The sequence below is a fragment of the Mytilus galloprovincialis genome, chromosome 13, assembly GCF_965363235.1.
Source record: "Mytilus galloprovincialis chromosome 13, xbMytGall1.hap1.1, whole genome shotgun sequence".
NCBI lineage: Eukaryota > Metazoa > Mollusca > Bivalvia > Mytilida > Mytilidae > Mytilus > Mytilus galloprovincialis.
This window is the reverse complement of record NC_134850.1, coordinates 34,261,305-34,285,479: the sequence shown is the minus strand read 5'-3', so window position 1 is coordinate 34,285,479 and position 24,175 is coordinate 34,261,305.

Sequence of the window (24,175 nt, the reverse complement as noted above, 5' to 3'; positions counted from 1 at the left end):
ACTTTGAAAAAGTTGCCAAAGATTTTGTTTTTCTTGGGCAAAAACCGGGCCTTAATGCCCCTATTCCTTTGATCTATGACACAATATAAATACACTAAATGTAAATAATGTAAATGTACAAAACTAATGCAACATGTCTACTAGATATGTATAGGTATACAGTGATGAATACTAATAGGCCAAAATTCTACCGATACTTAGGTTTTTTGCATTGCAGAAGGTAAATTACATTTGGTTTCTTTTTCACATGCTGTTTATGGCTACTTTATACTAAATCCGTTCAGTGTGTACTGATTGATAGTTTAGTCTTGCCAGACATGGTTTATTTTTAATATAGAATAAGAAAATTTAGTATGATTGCCACTGAGATCCAACATTGTTAAACCTCGTTACCGTATGTGCCTGTCCCAAGCCAGAAACCTGTTATTGGATAATTTGTTTGTATTGTTCGTAACTTTCTGCCACATTTGTTGTTTGTTTATTGTTTTAGCATCAAACACGCCGCTGAATATTTTGTCATATATTGTTTATGTGGGCGCATTGCATTTGCGCAATTTAAAAAAAAAATCCAATCTTTCATTTGCGCCACAAGGTTATATTTCATTTGCGCCACAAGGTTATATTTCATTTGCGCCAAAAAATTAAATATTTCATTTGCGCCATTTTACAGGTAATATATAACAGGAAAGGAATATTCATCGCTCTATCGTGAATATTAAATATTTGTTTATACAGTACTACTGAGACTTCAATAAAAGTAGTCTCAGAGTATTACCCATGGATAATTGATTCAGTTCAACCATATACTCATTTCTAATACAAAACTGAGAGTCACTTAGGGTTAGATCTAAGACTATATAGTGTTCACATTTAAGATGTGTCAAGATGGACAATGTCAATTCCGAGACAAACCAAAGAAATAAGTCTCATCAAATGGTCTGAAAAAATTGAGACTAGTCATGTAGGTGTCCCAAAAAAAACTTGTAAAGGTAGAATATCAACTTACATGGACTACAAAACAATTATCAAAACTTTGATCGAACGCAACATGGAGTAAACCAGCAGAAAGTATAGTCTCAAAAACTCATTGAAAGGTTTACTTATGGTTTTATGATGACTGATTTCTGACGAATATGTTTTGACTAACAAGAACTGTTGTTATACACTTATCCAGGAATTACTTTTAGCCCGGTAATTTACTCTTACGAAATACTCTTATCCTGGAAATTTCATTTTTTTTTTCAAATAAATATACTTAAAGTATTAACAAGCGGTTCTATTATTTAAGACCGTTAGTTATACTGATGAATTGTATTTTTTATGCATTTTCTATTAATATTGTTACAAATTCATTTAAATAATACTGAAATAGGAATCATAGCTGCCGACATCTAAAATAATGTCTCCCGTGTATCTGTTACCTCCTTAGAAAACTGGAAATAGGAACCAGCTCTAGTTTGCTATTTTCGAAATCCGTAATATCAAGATGAAGTTTTCAACAATATTGATGCTGTTTAACTTTTTATTATTTCTTCTGATGAAAAATGTCAACTCTAACAGAGATGAAAAAGAAAAGATATGCATTAATTATTTGTGGCTATTTTTTAATTGATAAAAACCTTGCACACACAATTCATATCTATTAATCATCATAGTGCAAGTAATATGCCGAAATCGTTTTGACAAATAAAATTCACTCGTGTCAAAATAATTAAAATCCAAATGATTAGAGATAAACAAGATACCTTTTTGTAACTTATAACGCTCCAGCCATTACCCAACTTATACTATTTGATTATATTGACATGTTCTCAAATACCGAAAATATATTGTGAGGGTCAAAGAAAAAAACTTTATGGTTTGTCGAGGAAGAAAAGTGGTAAACTATCTTAGGTTTAGATAATATGTAAGTGTTCTAAACATAATCACCATTCAATGAATCTATTATTTTTAACATCAAACTCTTACATTATATGACAATGGGACGATCATTTTATTTTGCGAAGGTGTAAAAGAGGGGATTGAAATATGTGTAACTTGAAACTTTATTCTTTGTGGATAAGAGAATAGGAGTGGATACAATACCTTCAACTCGATATTTCAATTTTGCCGGCGATTAAACAGTTGTAGCAATTAACCAATCGGAGAGTACAGCCTCAAATCCTGTACAGCAACATAAACATTATCACAATTTTATTTTTATTCTGTGATTTTATAATATTATTTAGAGGGTACACCGTGTACATGGTGTATACATATAATGCATAAAAGAAAAATAGCAGATTGATTGGTTTGAGCGTGCTCGTATTTAAAAATGAACTCCTGGTAAGCTCATACTAGTATATTATTTATTTCTTCCCTTCTCAATAACTCTACAATTTAAGTTTTAAAAAAACGACGGATTTTTTTTACTTAAACTTAAAAACGTGTTTTCTCATTTAAATGTGTATTTATATGGACTTTCGTATTTTCCTGGAATAAAATCAAATAATTTAAAAGTATATTTTAAACACTATCAGTGTTTACAAAACAATTTTGAGCTAAACTATAAAGGTACCACCGCTCTAAACCCCCTTTGTTTGTTTTAATGTATCGAAATAAGCAGTATATGCAACTGAACCTACCATTACATAGGCGTCACGTGATTGAACCATCATGAAGTGTTTTTTCGTTCCACAAAATTTCTTCGAGTTTGGATAGTTAAGGTTCATCATAAGGAATTGAAAAATATGGCCGTGTTTACACCTCCAAAATTACTATGAGTACAGTCAAACTGGTACATCCAGGAAAGTTTTAAGGCATGGCAGGAACTAGATATATAAATGTTATATGAAGTCTACGTTTCAGAAAATTAAAAACTTACCTGGATTTTGATGTTCATTTTTTTCCAGTTTGCAGAAGATAGCAAAATAAACAAACACCCGAGTTTCATTTGATACGCAAAATAAACAAACACTCGAGTTTCATTTGATACGGTCAACTCAGTTACACAGTTTAAACCTGTTAAATCACATATTGTTTACAGGTGTCTATTGTCCATCTATTGTCCATTTAAATCAATACTACTCACAACATTGATTATATGAGGGGAGCTTCTCAATCGTTTTCACTACTTAGTTAATTTTTGCACCTTCTGCAGGAACGAACAAAAATGGATAGCAAAATCTAGAAAAGTTTATAATTTTCTGAAACACAAAATGCATTTAAAATTTATATATCTAGTTCCTGCCATCCCTTAAAACTGTTGCAGGTGTATAGGTTAGTCTGTACTCAGAGTAAAATTTGGGGTGTAAATACGGCCATTTTAGCCAAAAGGTTATGATGAACCTTAATATACTTATGATATGGAAATTATCTTTCGCAAAACGTAAATATCTTGACATTAGTATACAGTTTTGTGTAAAATTTGAATAGTTTGGAGGTGTCTTATGCACATTTTATTAGCACTTATTAATATTTTCTTTGTTCACTGAGACCTTGGCTCGAATATACCCAGGGGCGAAACGTTACGGATAAAACAATTCACAACACCTTTAATGAAGTTGGACTTTGTACCTGTGTGTAAATGTGTAAAATCAACTAACTGTATAGTAAATTTAACCTAATTATGACCTCTGTAAAAATGTCACTAAACGAAACCGGTAAACTTATAGAGGAAACCCGCAAAATAATTGAGACTGGATAAGATGGTCTTAATAATATGGATCTACTTAATATGATCCTGAAAGGGGTAACTAACATTGATTCCAGAGTTAAAGGAATGGAAACGAAACTTGACAAACGTATAGATGACCTTCACCAATCTATGCTGTCAGTGTCCGCAAGAGATAGAACATTGGAAACTAAGACAAGTGAAATCAACGTGCAGCTTGCCGATTGCAGGCGAGTTGTCAAGGCGTAAGCAACCTTTTTGATGACATTCAAACTCGATCCGAACAAATTTTGAGAAAAGTAATTCACCACAATGGAAGAATTACTCATCTAGAACAAAGTCCAAAAGATCAACTAGAGCTTCCTCTCAATGAAATTAAAAAACTTAAAGATTCGATCTTAGATCTACAATGTAGGTCAATGAAAAAAAATTTGATTTTTAAAGGTTTAGCGTTTGCAAAATATGAAAATTGTGAACAAAAGCTGCAAAACTTCTTGTACGAAGAACTAGATACACAACATCCAATTGAATTTGGAAATGTCCATAGATTTGGAAAGAGAAGTCTAAATAGAGCATGACCGATAGTAGCTCGGTTTCTGTATCATCGTGACCTAGAACACGTTCTTAAAAATGCGAAAAGTTACGAGGTAAACCTTTCGGAATACAGGAACCATTCCCGGCTGAAATAGAAGAAGAACGAAAAAGGCTTTATCCCGTTATGAAATTGGAAAACCGGACGGAAAACTTGTCAAAATGTTTCGAGAAAAGTTATATATCGATGGGGAACTATTTATTCCAAGATCAAATACAGAAAACCCCACTCCGCAAAACCAAGAACCTGTATCAACAGAAATACAGCGCGAAGGTAACGGAGATAACACTGGATACAGGGACGTTCTGATGACTCCATCCAATGACACACAGAATGGACGATACAAACGACAGCGTGCAGGGTCTAGTCCTGAGACACCTCATTAGAAATGCTAAGGAGAACATACATTTATCAGTGTAGACGAATCAGAAAAAGACAATGATCCATCTGTTAATAACATTAATATAAATAATCATAATAATGATACATGTCAAACTAAAGATAATAATGTTTTAAATATTATAGGTCTAAATTGTTGTGGAATTAAGAAGAGATTGAACTATGAAGAATTTGAAAAACTAATAAGAAAAAATTACATAATTTGTTTAGTCGAAACCAAAACTGATGATATTGACACAATTAAGTTAACAGGATATGAATTTCATATGAAAAATAGAAAAGCTATAGCTAAAACTCGATCTGGGGGTATCATTCTTGGCTGCAAAAAAGAAATAGCAAGTGAAATAAAACCATTATCTACACATTGTAAATACGTACTTTGGTTTAAAGTCTCATCTGACCTTTTAAATTTAGATCAAGATATTGTTATAGGTATAGTATTATATACCCCCTGAATATACTGCTTTTTCTTCACATGATGCATTTAGTCAACTTGAGGACGAGTATACAAATTTCTCACAAAATTACAAATTCGTCGCCTTAATTGGAGACTTTAACGGACGAACGGCCAACGACGATGATTTTTTCCTTTCAAAAGAAACGCATGGAAACAATGCGGCGAATTTTGTAGAAAACGATGTTTTAACGCTTGACTTATTGAATATACCAAGTAAAAGAAATAGTTTAGACCCCACAAGAAACAGGTACGGAAACAACATTTTAGATTTTTGCAAAGGAAATAACTTATTTATTGTAAATGGTAGAATAGGTGAAGACAGAATGACAGGAAAGTTAACATGTAAAAATGCTAGCATTGTAGATTATTGTAGAAGTTCTACAAGTTTATTGAAATATTTTAGAAATTTTTCTGTACTTGATTTTAGTCATTTTTATTCAGATGTTCATTGTGCGCTAGCAATTTTATTGTCGGGGTTATCCCTGAAAAATGTAGAGGAAACGGGGGAAAATCGTAATCGTCAAACATTTTCTGAAAAAATTAAGAAAGGGGATTATGAAAAATGTCATGAATTTAAAGATCAGATTGAACAAGGCAAAGTTGACGAATTAAAGATACTATTAGACGAAGTTGAAAGTGGAAACCTAGATTTTAGTAAAAAGTACTCGTCAGTTGATAAAACAAAAATTAATACCTTACTTGACCATTTATGTTCAATATTCTGTAAATCTGCGAAATCCACATTTGGAACATGTAAATTTTCGAATTCTAAGAAAAAAGGTAAAAAGAAACTTGGAAAATTGAAAAAAAAGAATAGTTTAAAGACGACTGTCACTTTGAGAGACGAAATTTCAGAAAACGTAAAAGAAAATTCAAAACATATAGAACAGATAAAAAATTTCAAGACTTGAAAGAAGCTGAAAAAAGATATAAAAAAAGTTATGTATCAAGCTATTCTTGATCACAAAAGAAAGTTGTCAAAGAAAATAAAAAATTTAAAATCAAATAATTCACAAGAATTCTGGAAACTATTAAAAAATGGGAAAAACCGAGAGCAACCCGACATTCCCATGGAAAAACTTTTTGAATTTTTTAAATCTTTAAACGAGGAACCAAATGACAAGCAGGACTTTAACATACCATACATTGACCCTTACGATATTAATCGTCTGAACGAAAGTATATAAATAGAAATATTTCAAAAGACGAAATTAAAAAATGTATTAAAAAATTAAAAAACAATAAGTCCCCTGGAGAAGATTTGATTGTAAATGAATATATCAAGTCAACAGAAACTATATTCTTAGATTTTTACGAACAACTATTTAATATCATTTTTGTAACAGGTGTTGTCCCAGATGGTTGGCTGATTGGAAATATTAAACCGTTTTTTTTTTAAATAAAGGTGACAAAATGGACCCAAAAAATTATAGACCAATCACAATTTTAAGCTGCCGCGGGAAACTCTTTACTGCAATTTTGAGTGAGCGATTAACTAAGTTCTCAGACGAATTTCTTATCTTGAACGAAAATCAATGTGGATTTCGTAAGGGCTATTCAACAACCGATAATTTGTTTATAATTTTTAACTTTTTTGAAATTCTAAAAAACAAAAAGAAAAAAATGTTTTGCGCTTTTATTGACTTTGAAAAAGCTTTCGATAAAGTTTGGCGGGATGGACTATGGTACAAGTTGCTAGTGAATAATATGAACGGTAACATGTATAATATAATTGTAAATATGTATAACGGTACTAAGTCTTGTATTTCTTATAATGATTGTAAGTCAGAATTTTTCCCGTGTAGTAACGGGGTACGCCAAGGGGAAAACTTATCTCCATTTCTTTTCGCCTTATTTATGAACGACCTCGAGTCATATTTATCCAACTGTAACTTAGATGGTCTTCAAACGATAACTAACGAAATTGAAATTAAACTTAATACATATTTGAAATTATTTGTAATCTTGTATGCTGATGATACTGTGCTAATGGCAGAATCAGCTGCAGATCTCCAAAAGCAACCTGACTCATTTCAAGATTATTGTACTTTATGGAAACTGAAAGTAAATGCAGATAAAAGTAAAATCATGATATTTTTCTAAAGGAACACTTCCAAGAAACCTAACTTTCAATTTGAACGGAACAAAATTAGAAATAGTGAATAGTTTTAATCATCTAAGGATAAACTAAGCTAGAAGTGGGAATTTTAAGAAAGCGAAACAGTCCATAGCTAATAAAGCTACGAAGGCTTTCTACGAGGTTCTAAAATTAGGCAGAAACCACGGACTTTCAATCAAAACGCAACTAGAATTATTCGATAAGATGATAAAGCCTATTTTATTATGTGGGTGTGAAGTATGGGGTTTTAGCAATAACGAAATAATCGAAAAAGTCCACTTAAAATTTTGCAAATTGCTTTTACATTAAAATCTTCTACACCATCGTATATGATATATGGCGAACTTGGAAGATATCCTCTAGAAATTGACATAAAAAATAGAATGATATCATTCTGGGGTAAAATTCTTTCTGGAAAGGAGTCAAAATTGTCAAAAATTGTCTATAACTTATGTTTTCAATTGTCATTTGTAAATGGAGATAAATTTTTATGGTTAGAAAACATAAAAAAATATTTTGAATGAATGTGGTTTAACATATATTTGGAATTCACAAACTTTTATTAATTTTAATTGGCTTCGTCTTACAGTTAGTAGAAACCTTAAAGATCAATTTGAACAGAATTGGCACTTACTGTTCGAAGAATCACCAAAAGCTGTAAATTACAAAGTATTTAAAGATAGTTTTAGTTCTGAAGCTTATTTAGATATTTAAGATAACAAAAATCTTGTAGAATTTTGCAGATTTAGAACGACTTATCATAAATTACCCATTGAAGCTGGTAGATGGTTAAACACCAGCAAACAAAATAGAAACTGTACTCTGTGTAAAAGCAATGAACTCGGGGATGAATTTCACTTTATTTTGGAATGCCAATTTTTTTAACAGGAGAGGAAAAATTACATAGAAAAGTATAGCTACACAAAGCCAAATATTTTAAAGTAAAAATTATTAATGTCATAAAAAAAAGGTAAAACTCTGCAAATTTATCAAAACTATAAATAAATCTGTGTGAACTCCTGGCTTTATCTAGTCTGACGCCACCCTATTAATTATTTTTGTAACATGTCTTTTACTAATTGTAGATTCAGATTCAATATTTTATTATTGTCTTTTACTAATTGTATTTATTGAATATTGTATATATTGTAAATATTGTACATATGAATTTCTCTATACCTTGTCAAAATGGTGTCTTCCTCGAATGCCAACATTTTATATGTTACCTATTCCTACAACAACAACAACAACATATTTTATTTCCTCAGACACAAACGTGTACAAGAGGTCAAAACATAATAAAGTATACATATAAATCGACAGCAGAGTAGTGTACGATAATAGCACGTGATTTTCATGACATTGAGACATATACATTATATATTACCTATTGAGTTTAGAGGATTACATATATACAGAATTCTTTCTTATTGTTCAGTGATTGTGAGTACATAAATATATACAAATGTATAAAAATTGCATCTACAAAAAATAAGTAATCTTTCTAAGGAAAGTACATACTTTCCTATACACCTTTATGTTGCAAAATGAAAGTAAACCGATTAATTTTTGCCTTGAAGGATATTGTAGGTAATAATTAGGTACACGATTTTGTCTAAGAAGTGATACACTAGGATGTGAACAAACACACAAATAGTGATATTCGTCGCCAATATTTTGATTACATAGATGACATATCCTATTTTCTTTTAAAATATTTTTCCATCTTCCCGTTTCAATTGGGAATTTAAGATTTGAGCATCTAAATTTAGCCATATACAATCTATCAGTATTTCCCAATCGAAGTAGATAGGGTTCTAATTCAAATATACTTTTGAATTTACCATAGAATTCTCCTCTAGAAGAATTACTAATTACAGAAAACCATTGTTGTATAAACTGATCAACAAGTTTTTGTTTGACAAGAGATTTCAATATTTCTCTATTAGAAGTGGGACATTTAAAGACGTATCGTATCCATATCTGATACGTTGACGTATCTAAATATACTATGTATGAGTATATATGGGTTATTATTCAGTTGATTTTTCACGTGCTTAAATAATAATAATGAAATTTCATTTGTGATATACAAGTTGTTCGTTTGATAATGTTGAATAATTGTTTAATTTATGTATTATTTGTGTTTACATACTTGCTTCTTGTATGTCAAAATCTGTACTTAAATCATATTTATTGCCGTAAAAGTGATTTTTTTAGTTTATTTGTTGTACCTATAATACAATTATGAAAACATTGCATGGACGACAACAGAAGCTAACATTTACACACACATAATAACAAACACGTGATTTTCGTGGTAATATATTTACTTGTATATTTTTTAAAACTCGATATCAAAATCAGTCGTGAAGTTGAGTTGTAAAACAAATAAATAAATATTCATACACCTTTTTTTAATTTGCTAATAAAAGGGAATTGGATCATCAACATCATATGAGTCGAATTGATAACTGATAACAATAAAAATAAATTTATAATTTAGCAGGCAATCTTTTTTTCAAATATGTAGCAAAGTACACCTTCTAGGGTGCGCTCGACTTAAGTGACTTTCTACGAGTTTTGTTTTTGAATGGTTGTTAGTGACTTTTTGTAAACAATAAACGCTAGCACATCAAAGAAAGTGAGTAGTCACTAAACTATGTTTAGAAATTAATAATAAAATCTCTTTATTCCAATCTGTAGATTTTAACTATATTAGCCACAAAGTCCGGATTTCCTGAAGGGAGTTTCCCCTGTACATATGCACAATATGGCAATTCTCTATGATACTTTGCTGTTTTGATTTAATTGCACTTCGAAAATTTCGTAATACACAGAGAACTTAAATTCAAGATGGCGAAGTGGTGATGAATTAAATATCGAGTGTTTAGATATAAACGAACACTAGTATTCATAAATTGAAAACTATCATGTTATAAAAAGAGTTTATCAATAGGTATCAATGACAGAAAGATATCTAACATAGAAAACAAATATTTAAACATCAAAATAATTTATTTAACAATAACACATATATATCTTCAGTTACGTCAACGTATCAGAAACGGATACGATACGTCTTTAAATGTCCCACCCCTATTCATAGGTATTTGATCATTCCATATAAAAGTAAGACCACATTCATCAAAAATGGATTTAATGTACGTAACCCATTTAAAATGTGTGGGTTTACTCTGGTGAAGTTGTATCATAAGTCTATATAATGTATTAGATAATTTATTCTCACTTGAGAGCATATCATTCCAAAACATAACCATACGTAGCTTAATAGTAATATCAATGGGATAACGACCCAGTTCCCCGTAAACCATAAAATTTGGCGTACTTTTCCTCACGTGCAGAATATTTTTACAAAACTGCAAGTGCATCCGTTCCAATCCCTGTTTATTTTCAAATCCCCATGCTTTTTTACATAACATAATGAGGTTTCTTTGCATTTATCAGATATATTTTCAAGGTCTTTAACATCATTATCTAGTAAATATTTCTCCAAATCATTCAAAAAGAGAGAAAACAGAAAGGGGGATAATTCTCCCCTTGTTTCACTCCTATATTACAACTAAAAAATGCAGAAATATCCTTTCCCATTCTAATACATGTCTGGATATTCTGATACATATTATGTATAACTCTCAATATTTTGCCTTGAATATTATATTGTAGCATCTTTTGCCAAAGTCCAGCTCTCCAAACTGTATCAAATGCACTTTTGAAATCAATGAACGAGCAAAATAATTTTTTACCAAATGAAAAATATAGAGAAATAAGTGAATGTAAAATAAAAATATTATCCATAGTAGAAAACCCTTTTCTGAACCCAGCATGTGCTCCTGTAATAAGCCTATTTCATCTGACAATTTATTCAATCTATTATTAAGCACAGCAGTGAATGTCTTACTAAGACATGAATTGAGAGTAATACCTCTGTAAGAATTCGGGTCAGATTTGGAACCCTTGTTCTTGAAAATTGGAACCATTATTCATTTGGTCCAACATTCTGGTACAATACCAGTGTCTAACACAATGTTAAATAACATTACATACACATTAATCATATCATCTAATGTACATTTAATATATTCATTTAATATATTATCATATCCAGCAGATTTATTATTCTTCAATTTTTTTACAGTACATTTTATTTCTTCTACTGTTATTGGAGAATTTAACAATTCTTCTATATCTGGTGGTAAATTCCTTGAACGCCAACAAAAAAAAATCAATAAATGTTTATATAGGAACAATATGTGTTTTTATAACTATTTAAATGATTTTATAAGTATGTAAATGTAAAAATAATTAGAGAACATGATAAAATTGCAACATTTTATTACTTTTTGATAAGGAAAAATAGTAGATTTTGGAGTTAGAGCTGTTATGAATTTTAAAGAAAATACAAATACAAAATTTAATCCTGGTATCCATGATGAGTTTATTTAAAATGTAAAACTTTTTTTTACTTTATATTGAAAATAAATGTTTTGGAATGGAAATGTTTATTAACATAAGTCACATCAGAAACATCAAAGAAATTCTAGCTAAATACAATAATTTCAAACTACTAAAAGGATATTAGAGATTTTTTAATTCCATATCATTTTAAATATTTTATTAGTTGATATGAACTATATGAACTTTTAATTGAACAATTAATTAAACTCAACACTTGTAATGGACTTAAATGTGGTAATTGCTTGTAATTCTTATAATAATAAAGCCCATATGTATGGTAGTAACCAAGAACTGTGTCATCAACATAATTTATGTGGCTAAAACATAACCAGCAAAAGCTTCTATTTTCTTCTCTTTTTGTATATCTTTATTAAATATTCAGCAAAGCAATACGTTTTATTCTATCTGTACATTGACTGTCTAATGCATTTGAATTCATTTCTTACATTTGGAAAACAAAAATTGGCGCAAATGATACCCCTGAAAAACAGTAATTGCTGCAATAGGATTGCTGCCCATTTGATTAAGCTTCCTGGAATTTACCTATCTGTTTAATTAATATGATTGTTTTGATAAGCATGCACTTTTGTTGTGATACCTACTTGCATCTATTCCTCGAATGCCAACATAATTTTACAGGTAAATTGTCGGTAGATCAAAAGATGTTGGCTTTCAAGGAATAAACCGTCAAAATGATGGTTTATTGAGAATAAAGATATATATATATATATATATATATATATATATATATATATATATATATATATATATATATATATATATATATATATATATATATATATATATATATATATATATATATATATACAAAATTAATAAATCTGTCAACAACCAGTCATTACTAATTAGCCTTCAAATAAATAAAGTGAATTGAGAGCCATTAACGACCTTGTAATCTAGAATCGTGTTTCAAACATTTTAACTTTCTTCAATAGGTTATCTTACGAATAAAACTAAATACACTATGCATTCCGAAAAAAAATCTAACAGGTGTCAAGTTTAAATTCTGTGTACCTAAGTTATATAATCTTAAATACTATATTGACATCGCAGTGTTAAATATGCATTCCTGTAAATTAGCCAATTAACTTTACGACAGCCATTATCTATAGTATATGAATGATTTGTCATATTATTAATATCAGCCAAATAATGTTAGATCTGTAAATTTGTGGTAGCATTCTTTTATTTTTCCCTGCCCGCGATTCCAACTCATGCTACTGGAATTCGTGGCACTTAATCGCCATGCACTATGGCCGATGCGCTTAACCACTCGACCAACTAGGCTCTATAATAATACGGCTTTCGATGGCTGGGTGTTACCTTTCCTCGTCAGTTTATTTTTTTAGCGTCGTAACACAGTACTTTAATAAATAAATTCCAGTGGCAAATATTTCATGCGTGTTCAGGACGAGAACAAGTTAACTACAAATGCAATAGGTAGATCCTGTAAAAGAATCCATCCGGGAGGATTAACAGGGAAGTTTGGACTGCCACTAAAATATGGAGATATATTGGATAGGGACAGAAATTTTGCCTTACAACATGCCACCTTCGGAAGCGTCTCATATAAGCCTGTGTACATCCCTTTGCACAATTGTAGTCGTTCGCACACTGTCTATAACCTGTAATAGTTAAATGCAAATTCAATTTCATTATAGATAAGTACATTTGATAAAAAAAATAAAGTTGTAAAGTAAAAATATTTAGATAAGATACGGATTTCTTTGCATATGACGCTTGATTTATGGAAATCTTAATGATGGTCTACATGAGGTATACTGAATGGCAAATACTGGGCCTACGTTTATAAAACAAAAGTCGGAAGCAGAAAATGCATGGTTTTATATAGATTAGACCGTAGGTTTTCCCGTTTGAATGGTTTTACATTACTAATGTTTGGGGCCCTTTATAGCTTACTGTTCGGTGTGAGCCAGGGCTCCGTGTTGAAGGCCGTACCTTGACCTATAATGGTTTACTTTTATAAATTTTTACTTGGATGGAGAGTTGTCTAATTGGCACTCATACTTCATCTTTCTATATCTATAAGACGAATATGATAATTTTAGTCAAATCGGTGAACATTAATACCTATTGCTTACAGTTCCGATAAAGTGCGCACTTTTTTTTTCTAATTTGTGCATACAAAAATATTTCGCTTGTGATAAAAATTTCACTCGAAACATCTTGGAATAAGTTAATACACGTATAAACTATTAGGTAGTCATGATGTCGACTGTTAAAATAAGATTTGAAATACGGTAATAGTACAGTTGTGATTTAATATGTCAAAGTATACTATTTCCATCATTCTTTCCGCATTTTAGTGTAAACCAAAGTTATACACAGATATTTTAATAATTAAAATTCATAAGAAGTCAAAACATGATCTAACCTGAGATAACTGTATTGTATTTGAAGCTATTCGGACGTCCATCGTAGTTTTACTGTCGCAAATTTAGTTTACCTGGCGTCACTTACCACCACCTGGTCGATAGCAGTCTACCCAGTACACGTTCTTTATCTGAAAAGGTCCACAGGAATCTGATCCGCCATCGAAACGGCATTTTATGTTCCTATTGCAATTTGATTCTACCTAAAGTTGAAATAACAGTTTTGAATAACAACATTTGTAATGATATGAGTTTTTAGAATTAATTATAATATTTATATAGTTATAAAACAATATATGTAGTTATCCGTTTGTTTTCAGTTGGCAAACAAAGTAAAGCATTGATTCTGAGGCATGTATTTCTTACATGTGCTTAGCTCAAAACCAATTGCTAAACCTTGTATCAGTATTTGCATAAAAACAATCATTTTGATACAGTTTCATAGAGGAAAAAAGTAATCCTGACTGTAGAAGACTTCTGGAATAAGCTTATGTTAGACCGACTGAACTATTTGGATCGTTCTCATTGGTGAAGGCCGGACGGTTGACTATTATTTCGTGCTAGTGGATATTTGTCTCATTGGCAATTATACCACACCTTCTCATTTTCCTTAATACAACTTTGTTTATCTTTTGGGTAAATTCTGCGATACATGCAGTTATATTTTAAAGAACCGTTATTTTAAGTTAAAGAAATATCAAAGGTACCAGCATTATAATTTAGTATGCCAGACGCGCGTTTCGTCTACAAAATAATAATTATAAAGCCAAATAAGTTGAAAAGCATTGAGGATCCAAAATTCCAAAAGGTTGTGCCAAATACGGCTACAGTAATCTATGCCTGGGATTAGAAAATCCTTAGTTTTTCGAAAAATTCAAAGATTTGTAAACAGGAAATTTATAAAAATGACCACATTATTGATATTCATGTTGACACCGAAGTATTGACTACTGGGCTGATGATACCCTCAGGGACAAAACGTCCACCAGCAGTGGCATCGACCCAGTGGTGTAAATAGTTATCAAAGGTACCAGGATTATAATTTAGTACGCCAGACGCGCGTTTCGTTCACATAAGACTCATCAGTGACGCTCATTACAAAATATTTATAAAGCATAAAAAGTACAAAGTTGAAGGGCATTGAGGATCCAAAATTCAAAAGGTTGTGCCAAATACGGCTAAGGTAATCTATGCCTGGGATAAGAAAATCCTTATTTTTTCGAAAAATTCAAAGTTTTGTAAACAATGTAAAGATTGAGCAATTAACTACGAAAAACAAAAAGAAGCCAATGTTTTTATCAATTCGATAACGTGCTTTCAGAGCTTCAATATTTTGATATAAGTATATGTCACTAACAAACCCCTATTTAGGAAACAGTTTTCTAGATAACACTTAATTCGTGTGATTCACTGATTGGAGATCATTTTTGCAGTATAAAATAATATTGATAAGATCGGGAAAGATATGGTTAAAAAACTTATCTGAGTGCACTTTTTTTCACTACAGGATTGACAATACTATGGGACAGTAAAGGAATAAATAAAGTGCATCTACAATGTTTGAAAAAAACATGTAAAAGACTAAAAGATGCCGTATGATCCTATTTTTTTATTGTTTCGGAAAATGTGTCTACATTTTTATTAAAAGAATGATTCGTAAAAGCTTCCGGTTTGATCTAGGTGTCTAAAAAATACCGAACTGCCAGAAAAATTCAAAACGGAAAGTTCGTAATCAGATGGCAAAATCAAAAGCTCAAACACACAAAACAAATGAATGACAACTGTCATAATCCGAACTTGGTACAAACATTTTCCAATGTAGAAAATGGTGTATTAAACCTTGTTTTATAGATAGCTTAACCACTCACATATATGACTGTTGCTAAAAATTAAAGGGTAACTAACTCGGATAATTTTTAAAAGTCAGATATACTAAATAAATCATAATGGACGAAAAACTGAACATGTTATTTATTATCAACTCAGTTCTCCCTTTTCTTACTAAAGTGAATTGCAATATGATTTTGTAACTATTATGTCTCACGTACTACAATATCACCGAACTTGGACTGACTATAAAAGAACAACAAAAACACAACAAGAGCCCAATGTGAAACTGGATCTGATTACCCTCATTAAGCATCCGAGATTATCCCAGTGATTGTAAAGATTTGTGTTGTCCATTGCTTCATATTCTTTAAAATATTGCAGACTGCTGTATGTCTGAGTTTTCATTTGCAATGAATGTACTTTTGGTATAGTCTAGCTTTTTCTGATGTATCATTTAAGCTTTTTGGAAAGATTTCAACCGAAGTAATAACGTTAACAAGATCTTAATACATAGTCCAAATTAATCGTATTTACCTTAATCGAAATACATTCCTTATGATTGAAAAAAAAATCTTCAATTACCTACCTGCAAAATTTATCTCAGCATGTAGGGTCAAAATGACGACCAACACTTTGAAAGACAATCGAAGAGCTGGCATCCTGAAAAAATATTGTTTTCGTTATATATCGACGAAATAGAGGCTAATGGCGACCAGTTTTTTTTTGTCCGATAATTTTGAGAATTAATAGTCAATTTGAAAAACTATAGAACGTATTCAGACATTCAACTGTTAAACCAGAAGCTACTAGAAACATATCTTGAAAAAAATGGTAATATAACACATTGAATGAAGCATACATCTATCCCATACAGACGTCCCCATGTGTCATCGTCAGGGTCAGATTCAGATACCCCTCTTCTTAAAAAATCAATATACAGAAAACATTGAAAACATGGCAGAACTAACAATAAAAGAAGTCAATCTACAAGATTTATACACTATTTTAATCGATATGAAGTCCTCCCAAGATCAACTGAAAAAGGGCCAGGATTCGTTCCAAACCAGTGTGAAAGATCGTTTCTCATCACTTGAAGAAAAACTTAGAAAATAAACTAGACCTTATCCATCAGCAATTTAAAAATGAATTAAACAATGTAAGAAAAGACACTGAGAAAGAATCAAAAGTCACTAATGAAGAACTGAAAACTAAGAGTAAACTAAATCGAAGAATTTAAGTATCGAATTAATTTACTGATACATGTTCTTTAGAAAAAAAAACCGCATATCAACTATAATATTTAATTGATCATTTGACTGAATATTGAAATTGTGACTTATCGTGTTAATTAATAAATTGTAATTAATATCATTCAGTAATGAAACTATATGTTTTAAATGTATGGTTAATATTTCAACATAGAACACAAGATATCCATTGCCATTACGACAACTATCATATATTAAACTCGCCCAATGATAATTGTTTATCATTTTCTCTCTCCCTTTTAAAAGACTACACTTTCTTTATTTGCTAGATCAATTTATTGGTATTTTACACAATTTTTTTTTATGTTACACAAATATTAAATTTTATAAAGGTAAATGCTTATAATGAAGATATTATATGCAACGATATATGCATGGTTGAATGGGGACATATGGTTGGTATCCCCCTTTATCCTAGGTAGCAACGCCTTTTAAAAACTATTGAATCCGCCCCTGACAACTAACCAACAGAGTCCATATGACGAAAATTTAAGCATTCATGTAATATAGGTAACGGTCCAACCTTCAACTATTAGCAAAGCTAATGTCATATAGAAACAAACTGTTGACACAGAGACGTGTCTCGCATGTATCTAATGTAGAAATGAAAATTGTAGTAATTTAACATATAAAATATGCAAATTTCAAAGTCAATGAACACTATCATAAAACCATGCGAAAGTTTCATAGTAAATATTCATGACCGAGGAGGCAGTGCGTATTGCAAATGCTTTTATAACTGCATCATGGTCTTCATGACGAATAACGATAAGCATTCTTCCTAGCTAAACTCTTACTTGTATGACAGTTGTATAAATTCCACATTATTAACAAAACAAACAGACATAATAGGTAAAAATGTCAAAAATAGGGGAACAGCAGTCAATATTGTGTTATTATCTTAATCACAATAAAAACCAACAGATATATAAACAAACATTTACCATGTCACATAACGGGATGTATAAGTACAGAGCCACGTCACATGGAAAAAAACCACAAAAAGGCACACAGACAAAGCACATTAGCAAAAAAAACGAAAAACTAGAAAACACAGATTTTCATAGAACAATAATCCAATGACGGGATGTATAAGTACAGAGCCACGTTGGTTGAATGACCACTGAATAACATGCTCCTGACTTGCGACAGACACATACATAATGTGGCGTGGTTAAAATAGTTTGAAGGCGACCTTCTAAAATTGTCCAGTTATAAATTTTGAAATGATGAAGAATCTTTAGGTTTTAGCTCCAGCGGGCAAAGTTAGCCTTAGATGGATTTGGGTACTTTTTTTTGTAACGAAGCTCTTCAAATGCGTTTCCGATCGGTTCTCATTCAGCATTCTTTTGGGTCTAAAATAATCGGCTTTGAGCGTTCCCGATGAAGGCAAATCCAGAAAAAAGCTATCATATAATAGCCATAAAATTACGTTACAATTTGAGTTTGAGAATTCTATGATTAATAAAGTAATTTTTATTACAGACTTTAAAGTTTGAAAGGTGTCTAAAGGGGTCCAGTAACAAACATTGCGTACACGAAGACAACAAACTGAAACAGTTACTTAATTAGATAGCCATAGTAAAGTGGATTGACATATACAAAGATTTAAAATTTCAATCGGAGTTAAATTAATGGTAAAGCTTCAGTGGGTAGATATGAAATATTTTCTTTCAACTGGTCACCAACGTGTAAGATGCATCAGATATGTGTTTGTTAAGCATGAACTATTTAGCGACCAGACATCAAGCTAATACCAAACGTTTAAGAATTGAATTCATCATCCAAATTTCAACCAAAAAAGCTTAATAGGGGACCAGGGGTCAGAGATTACAACTAGACCGATAAAAATCAAATGGAAGCTCCCTATGCACGAGATTTTAATAAAAATTAACCCATCGATATTTTGTTGTTGGATACGTTAGATATCACAACAATTTACAACGAACGATTTATCAATGATCTGTTAATGCAACTACCTTTTTGTACAATGCTCTTTAGATAAAACAAATAATATTGAGTCAAATATAATGCAAAGACAATTCTAGATCGAAAACCTGAGGACTCCTACAAAATATACCAAAATATATTGCTGCACTCATGGTCATTCCATTTATAGTTATGTGTATGCCCAAAATGAGCACAGTCCTCCGTGCCTTGGTGATTATCAGGTTGACCCGAGTCCCAATTGGTAAATTGTACTTTAGACAAATCATTCATCGATCTCCATTCACCCTCTTTAAAATCTGTTGCACCAATCCAGTAGTCCTGCGGATTCACTTCTATAAAATACATTCAACTTCAATGCATTGATAGATACAATGGGAAATTACAAAGACAACAATTGAATTCATTTGTTGTAATATAAATATTAAATTTCATTTAAGAAGTAGCAATGGACACGAGAAAAACCGTGTTTACTTTGTGTGGATTACTCTTACAAAGAAAAGTGATTGGTTAAGCGGTCGTATATAAATTGATCGATATCATATGCCAAAAATCACTGCAAAAGAAAAACATAGTGGAAGAAATCAAATAGTGATAATAATCAGAACAAAAGCAAAAAGGTCTTTCCACTTTTTCAAATAAATGTTGTTTATTGTTTAAAGTCAAGTGAGAAATTATATGTAATAACCATTACTTTTACTTTTTAATAACACGAACCCCACTAAAAACTAGGGGTGATCTCAGGTACTCCTGAAGGGTAAGCAGATCCTGCTCCACATGTGGCACCCGTTGTGCCACATGTGGAGCAGAATAGAGTAGATTGTTTCCATGATTACTAGTAAAAGTAAGTTTTTCACCTTTTTTCTTTTTCTGTTTAAAGAATACCGCGTTTTACACGTTATGGATCAATGGACGAATTAGTTTCCTTCCGTCCAACTTTTCTTCCAATGCTTTTATGGAGACTTTCATATCAGATAAAATTGCCTTTTAGTGGATCCCCATGCATGTTTCAGATTTCACAACCAATATACAGCAAAATATCACAATCAATGGAGAAGTCATCTTCCATTCAAAATTTTAAGTAAGATTGGGGATATTCTATTGTTTCTGGATAAAAACAAGTGAAAAATAAAAAGATTTACGATACCTTTCAAAGACATAAACGATCAGAATAAAAAAAAAGAGAAAACTTAAAAAGGCATTATGCAGAAACGATTTAATCAAAGTATTATTGATAGAATATAATGACATTTAATGTTGCTTGCATATATGACAACATAACACCGTAGTCCCCCCAAAAAAGCATTAAAATAAAAATAGTTCTAATAGGATCTTAGGAGTTTGTTATTTTCAAAAGATGTGTGCAAAGCCTGTAAATTTATATCAAGTGCATTGTTAAACAAAATTTGAGAGTTTCAGACAGGTTGAAAATGTTGCATGAAATTGAAATTATAAAAACAACAAACCCTTTTGCATGTCGATTCCGTCAGTTCTGTTGGTTGTACAGGTAGCTTCGAGAGTTTGAGGTATCTATTTTTTTATGCATTTCAGAGAATTAATATGACAATTATAACCTTTCATGTCTAGTTGCAATTGGTTACTTCGGACGGAATATCACATTACTGCAAGTTGGAAAAACGCTTTAATATTCTTCCATCTTTTTTAATAATGAAGCAATAATATTAACAATAAATAAAACATGTAAAACCCCTTCCCCCTGCCCCCCCCCCCCCCCCAAAAAAAATGAATAAAACATAATCAAAAACAAACATCAACAATACAAAAATGATAATCGTATTAATGAGGATGATAACAATAATGATACTTTAAAGAAACTGTTGACATAGAGCTATCATGTCATAGAAATCCAAAATCTGAAGGACAGCAACATTGTTTATTAATTTTTAATTGACAATAAAATACACCCGACCCATTGGGTATAAGTCACTTTCAAAATCATAAAAAGTATTTCTTTTATTACGAGTGTCAAACGCATTACTATAAAAGATTTAGCTCAATTCAAAATCAAAAATTGAAAATAGTTAGTTCTTAATTTTAAATTGAAAAATAAATAAAAATAAATTAATTAAAAGACTTTGTCTTGTCCTGTTGAAAAAATATAAAAAATAATAATCATAATAAAGATTCGGAAAATATACAGATTGACTATGCAGTAACCTGTTTGGTAATAGTTTATTTCTTAGGTCTGTAATTATTACATGACGATGTCTGTAAATTGGTCTGGGGTAGAGACGAGTTACATAAACATCATCAGAGGCGATTATGCATATGTAACTGATTTGAGAACATATTCTAGGACCATTCAGATTTACCCATTTCTTTAAACTTTTATATTAATATGCAAATCAAAACCAAAGAACACATTATGTTTACAAACTAAGATCAAAACGGTGATAATTACAACAAAAAGGTCATTATTACAGGTTTATTACAACTACAATATTTATTAATAACTAATTTTTTTTTAAATACCAATACACAATTTACTGCACTTATAAGATTTTCGATACATGCAGGGTTTAAAAAAAATAATATACAAAAGAATAAGGACGTCAATTGTTTACAAAACATCGTAAAGGTTGAAACTGATAAAGAATATAAATATAATAGGTTGAATATCATTTCCTGATGACGACATGTGCAGAAAGAGGTTGGCCAAACCAAATATAAGTAATAGTTTAAATAATCCTTAAGCATATAAAAAATCTTCTCATATACCCTATCAACTTTCAGATATTGTGCTATCAGACACAAAGGCGTAGAATTGTCATATATCCAATGTGCTTTTATGACATTTGAATAATTATTTAGATATGTTCTTGAAAAGTAATTGAGTTGTTCTTGGATTTTGTAGTTGTAACTTATATATGCAAACCAGACATTGAATGGCGTACTTACATAAGGTGTATCTATTGGATTGGACAAACGCGATTGTCACTGATCTAAAGAGATATATGTCATTATTAAAAACATGTTTCTTGTAAAATTATTTCTAAAAATGACTTACTGACATCTCCCATTGTGATTGTCAGCTTTCCGGTTATTTTTATCAATTATATTAAAGTAAACAGGAAAAAGCGCATTATTCTGTTAAACAGTTCATCGTATATTTATCGTCCTGGTACCTTTGATAACTATACATACCTACATTCTTGCGAACTCCGAAACAGCGGTTACGTCCTCTTTACTACGCTACGTTGACTTTAATGATAGTTTAGCGAAGCAACGTCACCACTGTTTCGGAGTTTGACATTCTTGCAACAAAAAAACCCGACAATTTACAGATTAAGTAGGAGTTTTGTTTTTGTTATTTTGATGTGTTTGAGCTTTTGATTTTGCCATTTGATTAGGGATTTCCCGTTTTGAATTTTCCTTGGAGTTCAGTATTGTTGTGATTTTACTTTTTTCTTATGATAAATGATTTCAAAAAGAGAGTCATCATAGTTTTTGTAATAGTTTACTACAATATTATATACAAAACAAAATTAAAAGGTTGGTATAGTTAATACCATAAACAGGAAACAACAAATATCACACATCTGAAAATGTCAATTATGGTATGGTGTGTCATTTTTAATGTATCCGTATCCTCCAATCCGCATCCTTTTGATGCATGATATCTAATTGTAATGTTAATTATGGTATGGTGTGTCATCATTATTAATGTATCCGTATCCTCCAATCCGCATCCTTTTGAGGCATGATGTCTAATTGTAATGTTAATTATGGTATGGTGTGTCAATTTTAATGTATCCGTATCCTCCAATTCGCATCCTTTTGATGCATGATGTCTAATTGTAATGTTAATTATGGTATGGTGTGTCATTTTCAATGTATCCGTATCCTCCAATTCGCATCCTTTTGATGCATAATATAAAATTGTAATGTTAATTATGGTATGGTGTGTCATCATTATTAATGTATCCGTATCCTCCAATCCGCATCCTTTTGAGGCATGATGTCTAATTGTAATGTTAATTATGGTATGGTGTGTCATTATTTTTAATGTATCCGTTACCTCCAATCCGCATCCTATTGAGGCATGATGTCTAATTGTAATGTCTATTAGAATAGATTATTGGCTCTTATAAAAGTTACTATCAACAGATCTAATTGTTCTTCTATCTCTCATATAGTAATGTTACTTCTATATACTTTATAAATATGAATCTTGAAATTTAAGAAAGAAACAACTGCCATAACCTTGACTTGGTACAGGACATCTTAAGGAAAAATGGTGGTCGAACCTGGTTTTATGATAGCCAAACCTGCCGCTTATATGACAATGTTGAAAAAAACATCGCTTAAATGACATCATTATGTAACATAAAATACAGCACAAACAAATGAGATAATACAAAGCACAACATTAGAACGAACTATAAAAATCAGTTGCTTGTCTCAATAGACTGGTTCAAAGCACAAAAGCAACTCACGAAAGAACAAGAAAAAAGAACAAAAAAAAACAAATCTACGACATCAGATTACTCACAAAAACTCTAACTGAAATCATTTGTAAAATTTTGTATAGGTCAAAGTACGGCCTTAAACACGGAGCTGTTCGGTGTTGGCCAAAGCTCCGTGTTTAAGACCTATACAAAATTTTACAAATGATTTTTACAAATTTTGACATGGATGGGGAGTTGTCCCATTGCTACTTATACCACATCTTCTAGATCTTATATCTACCATCTGATCAAAAAGCTTGCATAATCTCAGCAATAAGTTGTCATTCGAATTGTGAAAAAAAGACAAATGTTGAATTCATAACCAGTATGTTGAAATACAAGTTCAAACATTGATAAAAAAAAAATGCAGATGAACAGGTACAGATATAATTATGCTAAAGGGGCATCGAAGAACCAAACTCTCCCATACAGAAAAAACATCGACCAAAATTAAAAAGTGATACATACCAATTTGGCAATTACATTTCACAAAACACTACAAAACTATCGATAGAGTACCACTTACTCATATTCCTACCAAAACAAGGT